The sequence below is a fragment of the Mauremys reevesii genome, linkage group 3, assembly GCF_016161935.1.
Source record: "Mauremys reevesii isolate NIE-2019 linkage group 3, ASM1616193v1, whole genome shotgun sequence".
In the NCBI taxonomy this organism is placed as follows: Eukaryota; Metazoa; Chordata; order Testudines; family Geoemydidae; genus Mauremys; species Mauremys reevesii.
Genome location: NC_052625.1, coordinates 148,267,304 through 148,279,445, shown reverse-complemented (window position 1 = coordinate 148,279,445; position 12,142 = coordinate 148,267,304). Strand labels below are relative to the sequence as shown.

At 43.2% G+C, this 12,142-nt stretch overlaps 1 protein-coding gene across 4 annotated transcripts in view; it reads right to left on the bottom strand.

The window, feature by feature from the left end:
* ELOVL4 (ELOVL fatty acid elongase 4) overlaps positions 1–12,142 on the bottom strand; it is a 69,847-nt gene that overhangs the window by 40,392 nt on the left and 17,313 nt on the right. Inside the window, exon 1 of one of the 4 annotated variants that reach the window (XM_039531567.1) lies at positions 3,627–3,705. The exons of the other annotated variants lie outside the window; for them this stretch is intronic. The gene's annotated coding sequence lies outside the window, so the exon portion shown is untranslated. Of the gene's footprint in view, positions 1–3,626; positions 3,706–12,142 lie in introns of those variants that run through there. 4 annotated transcript variants of the gene reach the window in all.

Genomic DNA, 12,142 nt, shown 5'->3' with positions numbered 1-12,142 from the left:
GCATTTAGACTTCTAGTATTTGCACTTGTACATTTTGTCAGTATTTAGTTGCTTCCCTTCATGTTTTACATTTAAATGGGACTCTTATGTTTGACTGTTCCTCACTAGATCCTACCCGTACTTTACCAATTTCTTTCCTATCTTCTACACTAGGATATAAAGTATCCCTTTTAATAAATCCTCCCTGGATGTCTCTGATCCAACCATGTGTTCCTCCATACCTGTTAGCTTTCCCCCATCCCTTAGTTTAAAGAAATCCTCTACAACTTTTTAACTTTTATGTACTAGTAGTCTGGTTCCATTCTGGTTTAGGTGGAGCCCATCCCTCCAGTATAAGCTACTCCTTCCCAGAAGGTTCCCCAGTTCCTAATAAACCTAAGTTCCTCTACCTTACATCATTGTCTCATCCACAAATTTACACCTTGCAGTTCTGCCCGCCTTACTGGCCCTGTGAGTGGAACCTAAAACATTTCAGAGAATGCTACTAGGGAAGTCCTGGACTATAATCTCTTACCTAGCAGCCTTTACTTTGTTACCTTTCCCTATGTCAATGGTCATACCAGCAGGTACCACGACCACTGGCTCCTCCCCAGTGCTAGTAGAAGGCTATCTAGATGTCTCACGAGATCCGCAGACTTCGCCATTAGGTTCTCCCGGTCATCAAAAACCCTCAAGTATCTCTATTTCTAATAAAAGAATCCCCCACTACTATTACCGATCTCTTCCTAGAAACTGGGCCTCCACCCATGGAAGGGCATCCTCATTGTGAGAAAATATCATGACATCATCTGGAAGGTGGGTCCCAACTATGGGACCATTTCCCTCTGCTCCAGGTTGATGCTCTCCTGCCTTGACACTTGCATCCTCCTTAACAATACTATGTCCCCAGAAGTCTCCTCTGTTTACCTCCAGTTCATCCACTCTGGCCTTAAGAGCCCATACTCTATCTCTGAGGGCTGTGAGTTGCTAGCACCATATGCACACATATGGCACATGCCCATGAGGCAGGTAATCATACATGTTGCACTCAGTGCACTAAACTGGGTAGCCTCCCTCCTCCCCTGCTGGTGGTCTTCTACCTGCATTTTTTTTTTAACTCTGGTGGCTTTTTATGTAGCCTATGTTTAGGGTATGTCTGGTGGATTAGGGTTTGGGTTCTTTCTATCATTTCCTTTGAACAGAATATACTAAAATGATTCAAGATCTTCTGTACAAGCGGAGTTCCATAGCATAATTTCTTCTGCTACTCTGGAGCAAGCTATTTCACTGTAATCCAGAAGTGCTTTGTTATGCATGAGTAGAATGCAATAAAAAGGGGATCCTATTAGATTGTGAACTCCTTGGAGCAGAGAATGTGCCCCTTACTATTAGAAATTATAATCCCAAATAAACCTTAAGAAAGAAGACAAAAGTAAAGAGACAGGTAAATTTTTAGTTACTAGTCCAATAGTTTATTGAACTAGGTGCTCCAACCGTGACAAAAATAGCCAGATATAAAATCTCCTCCTATATTTTCATTTCCTTCCATAAGAAAAAATATGGGTGACATATCACCACTACCTTCCTTCCTCAAATACTAACTGCACTCAACTCCATTAAACTTAAAAGAATTAGATAGTTTCTAGAAGGGTTTTGAAGTTCCCCTTCCCCTGGGATAGACAAAACCAAAGAAGACCTTGATCTGGCAACTGGATCTTGATGGACAGACACCGCTACCCAGTGATGAGCCCTCATGACTTTATTAGGGCTGCACACTGCTACTGATGCCTGCCCATGAAGATCTGTTTGAGGATTATGGCCGAAGATTTCACATGGGACTCTGAAATTCAAAAATAGGATGAAAACCTGACAAAATGCAAAAAAGGCTAGTAAAGCTGAAGTTTCCAAGTGACAAGAAAAATAGTTTACTTAGTGTAATTAGGTTCTCTTTTGTGTAAAGCTCTGCCTTTAATAGGTCACCAAATCACAAAGTATAATGCTACAAGTTATACAACATCTGGAACCAAAAAAGAGAGAGAGGAAGATTTTACCATAAGTAGATCATATCCACCACCTACGCAATACCTGAGGAAACATCTCAGTGGGGTGGCAACCCTCCCCACAACGTACAGAGCAAATCACACAGCAGCTACACAGTTGCTGTTACAATCCCTGAACTGTAACCGTGCTTGCAGCTTGAACAATGGATCTGCATAGTTCAGATACACAGTTAATAGCTGTTCCCCGGTCCACCAAAACATTTTCAAAGAGAGCACAGTGTAGTATCACTCCTCATTGTGCACTGAGGTTCCAAGTCTGCCTGGGTGGCCTTTCTGTGGCCTGTCTCCCCCACCCGGGACAGTTCTAACAGGAGTGCTGGAACAATTTTTATAGTGGGGGTGCTAAAAGCCATTTAGCCAAACCGTAAATCCTATATATAATGGAAACATTTCAAGCCAGAGGGCGCAGCAGCACCCCCAGCAACCCTAGTTCCAGAACCTATCAGTTCTACTATGTTTTAGGTGTAATGGGCCTGCATGAGGGGTGACAAGATCCCACTCACTTCCCCTACACTGAAATCAATTTGAGATATGCTTTGGCTAATCAATTCTACTATTGACATACTACCACTGATGAGTTAGTTGTTGGTAACTGCTATTACACCTACTACACCATGGTTTCTTATATTTATTTATGAGACTCAATACTAAATGCAAAGATATATTTTTACAGTAGAGCTACTAGAATGTATTCAATATATCAAGAAATATAGCAGTCCTTTGGAGGTGTGTATCATGTCTCAACATTTCTTTTATAAATTACTTTGCATGTCCGTGCAAAACCCATTTATAATAGCTTAAATTAACTCACACAACTATGGTCAAATCAGGCAATACATAATAAGTACCTTCAATAAAAACAACTTCGCTACAGTTTACTGATTTAAGGTTGCTTGACTGAGGTATACAAAAGAACATAGCCTGCTGTCACTCTGATGTTTCCCTGAGTTTCTTTTCAGAAAAATTAATTCACACAGTCAGATAATATATCATACTTATAATGAATTTGAACATATTTTGTTAAAAGGCAAAAAAAAGTCAGAAACATCCTTACATCAGCAAAATCAGTACTATTATGCACCCTATTCGTTAGACAGTATGATGACCATAAATGACATCCGCTGGGCACAAAAAACTATGGTTTTTAAAGTGACTTACTGACATATTAAATCCAGCAAATTCACACGCAAGAAGTTGAGAAATGAATCTTCCCATGAAAATTAAATATAAAAGTAAGAAAGCTGACCCCTCCAAATGCTTCAGTTCAAAATTACCAATGCCTTTATCTGATTAGAATTGACAGAGAGTGACTGAATGTTTCAGTGGATTAATGCATTTATCTTCCAAATCCTAAAACCCAGATTCTAATTTGATCACAAGTAAAATGACTTGTTACAGCATAGCCAACAACACAACTACATCTCTTTTTGTAAGAAAAATAAAATGTATATTCCAAAAAGGTAAGAGTTTTAATTTGCACTTAGCCAAAAGAATGAACTCAGAAAATAAACAAACAAACAAACTAGAGAGTCTAGCAGTCACAAATGTTAATGTTTTTACCACATGAGAAATATACAAAATTCAGACCTTCATATGGAGTAAGTTTTACAGTAATTGTCGGTGGGTGGGTAGGGGTGAAAGTTCTTCAAAATCTCACATTATAAATCTGAAGCAAGAGATAAAGAATATATATTTTAATCTTTATTTTTAAAGTACCTATCCTTGTAGTATTTAATTCTCCTTATGAGACACATGCCGCTTTAGCATTAGTGTAAATTACACACATGCACTGAGGGAAGAATCTCAATAAGGGACTTAAATAAAACACCTACATGCTAAGAAAAACAAAGAACTCAAGGACACTAAGGACACAAAATTAACCTATCTTCCAAAGTTTTTAACGGGGGGGGGGAGGAGAAGGGGAAAGGGGGGAAATCAATAATGTGGTAAGCGAAAGCTAAAACTGAAAGAAGCTCAACCAAATCATAGTATACGGTGTTCAATTTTTTTGGTGTGAAATTTGCTTCTGTCAAATCTAAGGGCTATTTTCTTTATAATTATCTGTAAGTTATTACAGAGACTCAAAAATTAATCTTTCCAAAATTATTTTAACCAGTAAGTATAAACTGTGAAAAGAGGCAGAAGAACACTGTACCTATAAATATATATTGTAGGGGAAAATCCTGCATTGGCAGGAAGATGACTGCACGGTCTAAGGTGTCTTTTCCATCCAATTTCTATATTAGCTTTGGAAAGCACTATGCATTTAAAAATACATAATGCAGGTTTAAAATATCCTTGCATTTATATTTCATGTAATATCAACACACAATAGTCTAGGTTTTTAGATTAAGAGCATATTCATTTCTTAGCTAGAAGGTTGCTACTCACTAATTTATCTGGGGAGCCTTTAAAAGTATTAATAGCTATGGCTACTATTCTCAGCGCAAAGACACTTACAGTGCCAATCCAGCATATCCATCTGTCCAATTACCATCACTTCTGCAGATGTCTTTAAACAGTTACATTTCTAAAGGCATGCTTCATGAGCAAGCTTTTTTAGCTCATTCAGGGTATTTTGACAAAATTTAAACTGATATTTTAATAATTCCATCTAAAATGATAGTATCCCAGATATTACTAACCAGTTGTTCACTTCCTGAGGTACTGTATTATTTCATTTGACTTTTCAGACAACTTCAGTCAGCCCCCCTATTGCTATCATTAAGCAAGGACTTTACAAAACAAAAGAGTACCATTGTAAGAAAGCAAGTCAGGATTAATGAGCTCACACATTTAACTACAACAAAATGTTTATAAAGGCTTTAAATTAGCTTCCTTCTGATGGAGTTTTTAAGAATTTAAACTGCTAAAAGAAACACTATGCTTCAGAAATAATGGCCCAAATGTTTACTAAATAACAGTCCTGCAAACATTTACTAACAAGTACAGTATTTACTACTGCACATAATCTACTTGACCTGAAGGGAATCACTCCCGGTACAAAGCATGACACTCTCTAATAAGTGTCTGCAACACTCGGTTATAAGCTTGTAAACTGAAGAATTAGCACACATAATAAACATGTCAAATACATTTATTGAAAATGCATATCACATCACATTTTTTTAGCTTGTCAAGAGTTTGCCAGGATGTCAAAAGAATCCTCACCTGGGGGGGTTATGGTAGCTAGGAAGGGGCCAATTAACTTAGCAGTTTGCACCTAGGGGAGAATTAGGCTGGCTAGGCAAGCCCTAATAGAAAATGAAGCTCAGCTGAGCAGGTGTAGGGTGGGCTTGTACAAAGCCAGAAGGCTCAGAATAGAAGGGGACTACAGGAGAAGTAGTCTGCAATCGTTCCCTGGGAGTAGGGAGGTATGTTTGGAATCTAAACTCTGGCAAGCAGCTGAGAGGAGTGAAGCAGCCACAGGGTGCTCCAGTAGTATCCTGGAGGACCAGTGCTAGAGGACAAAATAAGGAATGAGCACAGGGAAATAGTAACCGTCTGGGAGTAAGTAGACTATGGTTGCTGAACAGAGGGTCCCTGTACTGGAACCTGGATTACTGGATGGGCTTGGGTTCCCCAGCCCACCACTGAGGAAAGTGCCCTAGTCTTGAATTAGAGGATGGCCTGGAAAGGCAGCCAGACAGCTCATCTGGAGAGACTTTGATATGCAGCCATCCTGCCCCAGAAGGGAAAACACACAGTGACCCAGCTGGAGGACCAAGTCATGAAGAGGGAGTGTGCTGAGTCCCAGTGAGAGGGAACACTGAGAGCAAACACTGGAAGGGGATACCAGGCCTTGAGCAGCCAGGAAGAAGTGCTCTAGAGGTGAGTGAATCCTGTTGCTCAGTAGTTCAAGATAACTGAAACCTCAGAATGGACAAGAGAAATGCTTTCCAGAGGAGCTGCAAATATGCCCTTAAACCCTTTGGCGAATGACTAACCAGTCTGTTCAATTTGAGTTTAAAGGTGAGAACTGACCTCCTATCTCAGTTTCCTTAAACACCACCAAACAGGAGAAAAAAGCAATGCTTTTCCCACCCAGGTCTCTGCTAAATTCCTCTTCTGACACTTCAGCCAGTTGTGCCATAAACAGCACAAGTGACGCTATTGCGTCTAGTTTGTTCCAAAGCTTAAATCTGACAAAGAACTAGCTTTTTGCAAAACCCAAGACCAATAGAAATGTCAGGCTTTGAAAATTTCAGTAGAAACAATTTTCAGAAATAAACTTTCCCCTGTGGCATTTGCAATCCAAACATTGCAGTATTTTGCTGTTGTATGAAAAGATGTTACTGAACCAGAGTAGCAAATTTCTATAAACAGAAGTAAAACTGACTAATTCAAGCCAAGAGAAATGCAAAAAGTAAACAAAATTATTTCACTTCTAATAACATGAGATATTGGTAACATGGACAAAGTTGGTTTTATGTTTTTAAAAGGCTTTTAACATGACTGTCTTCTTAGGAATTGATGCTCCTCCTCTTCTACCACTGTTCTATGTGTGACTCAGAAGCATTAATTAATTTATTACCATTCTGTGACTCTTACAGATGGAGAATTAAGGCATAGATTTATCACTGAGCTGGAGGTACATAATAGACAACAGGACTATTAATGCCTGAAGTGGAGCATGTTTTTTAGAGGAAATACCCAGTCTTGATTTAACAATGTCCAGTGATGGCAATCCACCACAACTCTTCATCAAGTGTTCCAATGGTTAATAATTGTTGTTACAAATGTGAACCTTGTTAATTTCTCTAGCTTCAAATTCTAGCATGGGATCTTGTTATACCTTTTTGTCTGTTAGACTGAAGAGACCTCTTATCAAATTTCTGTTCCCTATGTAGGTACTTACAGATTAAGTGACTTGATCACAATCTTCTCTTTGATAAAATAAACAGCTTGAGCTCCTTGTGTCTTTTGCTATAAGGCATGTTTTTCAATCCTTTACTCAATCTCATGGCACTTCTCCAAACCAACTCCAACCTTAGCCAGCCTTACTGGCTGTTTGGGCCTTATCTTCACTCAGCAGCATTTCAACTATGCTAATAGGGAAAACAGCATAGGCTTAGTGTAAGAGGATTCTACACAAAGCATTGTTGTGACAGCCATGGTAGGTGTTTGGAAGAGCACTGAGGAGTGATTATGTTAACTTTGGTGAATTATATAGACAGTAGCCCAAAAGTGAGTATGGGAGCCAAGCAACTGGCCTTTGTCAATTACTTCCCATTTTTTAAAAACAGACAGATTTAATTCAATTTTTCCCCTCTCCATAATTCTAATAATAAAAAAAACTGTCTCCTTCGAGCTGGATACAAGCAGTATTAAAAATGTCAAGCCAAAAATCGTTTGTCTTAAAGGTATAAACCACCAAGAAAGGTTTGTAGAATGAAACCTGCAATTTCAATCATACTTGAAATAACTAGTAAATGTAAACATTTTAAAATTATTCTTCCTGGAAGACTGCACAGATACATCTAAGGACCCCTTTCCAGTAAGAAATGGGATGGAGTAACTGTGGACCCAAAACCAGTAGCGCTACCTAGAAAACTAAATATGACCCTGCTGTTTCTCAGTAGCAATCTTGAGTTAGGGCTTGGCTACACTTACAAGTTGCAGCGCTGGGAGTTACAGCGCTGGTCATGCAGCTGTGTAGGGCCAGCGCTGGAGTGTGGCCACACTGACAGCTACCAGCGCTGCAGTGTGGCCACACTTGCAGCACTTTCCAGCGCTGTATTGAGAGGTGCATTGTGGGCAGCTATCCCACAGAGCACCTTGTCCCATTTTGGCGCTGAGTATTGTGGGAAGGGGAAGGAAGTGTGCGGGTTATTCCGCTTCCTGTGTGCCAACGCTTCACATCCCAGCATTCACTCTTTCCGGCAACGTTTGGCGCCATTGTGAGTGTCTTTCTGTTTTACTCTCTGTGTGAATCGCGATTTCTGTGGCAAATGGAGCCCAAGCTGCTGAGGACTGTGCTGATGAGTGTCGCCAGCACAACACGTTTGGCAGTCGAGCTATTCCTTCAGCTCCAAAGTGACAGTGAGGAGTCTGACGATGATATCGATATCCATTCTCCTGCCGCGTGTGACACTAAAGTGCTTGTGGCATTCACGGAAATGCTCAGCACCGTTGAACGCCGCTTTTGGGCTCGGGAAACAAGCACTGACTGGTGGGATCACATCGTCATGGAAGTCTGGGATGACGAGCAGTGGCTGCAGAACTTTCGTATGAGAAAAGCCACTTTCATGGGACTGTGTGCTGAGCTCGCCCCCACTCTGCGGCGCAAGGACACAAGATTGAGAGCTGCCCTGACGGTGGAAAAGCGGGTGGCTATTGCAATCTGGAAGCTGGCAACTCCAGACAGCTACCGGTCGGTCGGGAACCAGTTTGGAGTGGGAAAGTCAACCGTTGGAATCGTTTTGATGCAAGTTTGCAAGGCAATTAATCGCATCCTGCTAAGAAAGACCGTGACTCTGGGGAGCGTGCAGGACATTGTGGATGGCTTTGCACAAATGGGTTTCCCTAACTGTGGAGGGGCGATAGATGGGACGCATATTCCTATTCTGCCCCCCCCCAACCTGGCATCAGAGTACGTTAATCATAAGGGGTATTTCTCTATGGTTCTCCAGGCGCTTGTGGATCACCGCGGGCGTTTCATTGACATGTACACAGGCTGGCCTGGAAAGGTGCATGATGCACGCATCTTTCGGAACAGTGGCCTGTTCAGGAAGATGCAGGCAGGGACTTTTTTCCCAGACAGGAAGATCACAGTAGGGGACGTCGAAATGCCCATTGTGATCCTTGGAGACCCCGCTTACCCGTTACTGCCTTGGCTCATGAAACCCTATACAGGGAAGCTTGACAGGAGCAAGGACCGGTTCAACTACAGGCTGAGCCGGTGCCGAATGACTGTGGAGTGTGCTTTTGGGCGTTTAAAAGCCCGCTGGAGATCCTTGTATGGGAAGCTAGACTTGGGGGAAAGCAGCATCCCCGCGGTTATATCCGCTTGCTGTACCCTCCATAATATTTGTGAAGGGAAGGGTGAAACATTCAGTCAGGCATGGACCACCGAGGTTCAAGTCCTGGAGGCTGAATATGCACAGCCAGAGAGCAGGGCTAATAGAGAGGCCCAGCACAGGGCTACAAGGATTAGGGATGCCTTGAGGGAAGAATTTGAGGCTGAAAGCCAACAGTAATGTTTGCTGCCTTGCATGGGAGTGAATTGCACTGTTTACACTGTTATTCTATTATCCCTAAAATGATTTGCAGTGCCTCTTTCTTTACTGGGCTAAGGTATCTTTCACTATCTGCTATAATAAAGACTGTTTTCAAAGCCAAGAATTGTTTTATTGAAAAGAAAAAAACTTCCTTGACAGACAGACAGACACACAACATTTCATGAACACAAGAGGGCAGGGGTGTGGGTTGGTGAACTGTACAGTCACAAGTTTGCATATGTCCTGTCTGGAGTGCTGTTTAATGAATCCTGCACTTCAGGGTGCATATACTGCATGGTGATGGGGGTTGAGTGCATGAGGTAAGGGTGCTGGTAGGTATCAGGGCTGGTTGGTGAACGTACAGGTGTTGGAGGCAGCTGGTGGTGGTAAGAACCTGGATGCTGGGGAAAGGTGGTTTGAGCTGACATTGGGGCACAAGGCAAAAAGCTTTGGGACGGGGGGGCTGTGGGGCCGCACGGGACTGCTCTGCCTGCATGGCTACGATAGCCTGGAGAGAGTCCGCTTGGCGCGACAGGATCTCTAGCAGCTGGTTTGTGCTTTTCCTCTTTGCCACAGCGTTTCTACGCCAATGTCTCTGGCGGATCATGCTTTCCTTCTCTCTCCACTCCTTCAATTTCTTACTCTCTCTAGCAGAGTGATGAAGAACAGTTTTCAGCATGTCCTCTTTGCTCTTTCGGGGATTTTTTCTCAAATTTTGAAGCCTTTGTGCTGTGGAACATCTGCTCAGTCCAGTAGTCAAGGTCACTGTAGAAACCCAGAAATGACAACATTTAACAGGGGCAGCATTGTATCCACTATCTCCAGACATGAATTGTTACACTGAGGGAGTTCTCGCTTTAGCATTCTTTTACCACACGCATAACACGACAGAAGCCACGAAATGGTGAGTGAGGGGTGCTTATAGAGGGAGAAATGGGGCTTGATTGATAGAGGGGAGCTGGTTGCTTCGGGTAATCTGGAGTGATAGAGGGGTTGAGTGAAGATGCAGCTGCAGGGGTGATCTTCACTATCTCCCTATCTCTTCACTAAAGAGTCTCCCAACATTTTTCACAGGAGTTAATCCTGGAAGATGTCTCCCTGCTACGAGTCACTAGGGAACAGCGGGAGGCTCTTTTAGAGCAATGTGGATTCCGCCCGGGACCCTATGTGGCTTGCCTGTGTTCAGAAATGGTCCCCCCCACCACTTGCAGCACAGTGGCACGGACGCGTCAGCGTGACTGGGACAAGGAACACGGTGGCTCTGCCTATAAACCTGCGCAGGCATATTGCCCACGCTCTGGATGAAACTTTTGCTGAGATAACTGAGGCAGATTACCGCGACGTGATAGACCACATCAACGGGCTATTCCACATCTACTAGTCTGGCATGCATGCAGCCATAACCCCCCTTCCTCTCCAGAAACATTTCCACCCAGAAAATAAAAGCCGCTTACCGGTAACCCGCTCCTCTGCTTGTCCTTCTGCAACTGCTGGCTGCTGCGATTGGGTACTTTCCTCCTGGCTTGAGAAGAGCTCCTGGCTGCATGCCTCCAGGGACTCTGGGGTGTCTTCCCCCATCCCAGGAGCTTCACTCGCGGTTTCCTCTCCCCCCCCGCCGCCTCCTCCGCCTCCTCCTGTCCCCCAGCCTGCTCAGAAGTGTCCATCGTTGTCCTGGGATTGGCAGTGGGGTCACCCCCAAGTATCGCGTCCATCTCCCTGTAAAAACAGCAGGTCGTGGGGGAAGCTCCGGATCGGCGATTGCCCTCGCGGGCTTTGTAATAGGCACTCCGCAGCTCTTTAACTTTCACCCTGCATTGTAGTGCGTCCCGATCATGGCCCCTATCCAGCATGGACCTTGATACCTGCTCAAAGATATCATAATTCCTACGGCTGGAGCGCAGCTGTGCCTGCACAGATTCCTCCCCCCAAACACTGATGAAGTCCATCAGCTCGCCATTGCTCCATGCTGGGGCTCGTTTGCCGCGTGGAGGCATGGTCACCTGGAAAGATTAACTGATTGCACTCCACACACACCTGGCTGCAGCAAACAGGAAGGAGATTTTTAAAATTCCCGGGGCATTTAAAGGGCGGGTCACCTGAGGCAAGAGCAGTAGAGTGCAAACTGATGAGCAGAGTGGCTGAACAGGAATTCTGGGATAACTCCTTATTCCCTGGAGGACAATTAAAGCGCTGGTGAGTGTCCACACCTGCTGAGCAGCGCTGGATCACCAGCGCTGCACTCCTTATACCCCTGCCGGGATGGGTTTTCAGCCAGCGCTGCAACCAGGGAGTTGCAGCGCTGGTTGTGCCCTGCAAGTGTGGACGGGGTGTAATTGCAGCGCTGGAAAGCTTCCACCAGCGCTGCAACTTGTAAGTGTAGCCAAGCCCTTAGAGAACAAATGCGGGGGAGTGGGAGAGGTCTTTATTGTACAGTTCATATTAAAAGGAGTCTGTCTTTTGAACATAAGACTTTTGAAATAAAGCCTTGCTATTAATTTCATACTCTATACCAATAATAAAGTAACATGTAAACTTAAAACATGACTATAAAAGAAACCCCATGCATCTATTAAAAAATTACATTATGTGTATTCCTCAGTATTTTAATGGGGGATTGTGTAAGCCCCTCCCTGATGTAATATCATAGCAATATTTGGAACCTGTTAAAGTATCCTAGAAATACTTCAGCTTGTGACTCTCATAACATACTTATCCCAAGAATAACCTTATATTGCTGCATCACATTATCTTCCAAAGGGTACAGGTTACAATTAAAGAGAGCAGTTGCTTCAAGAAAAGGGTGAAACCATTGCACAGTGAATAAAGGAGCCAAGCTCACAGGGTACATAAACTTGCTGTGAGGTCAAGAAGATTAAGTCTAAA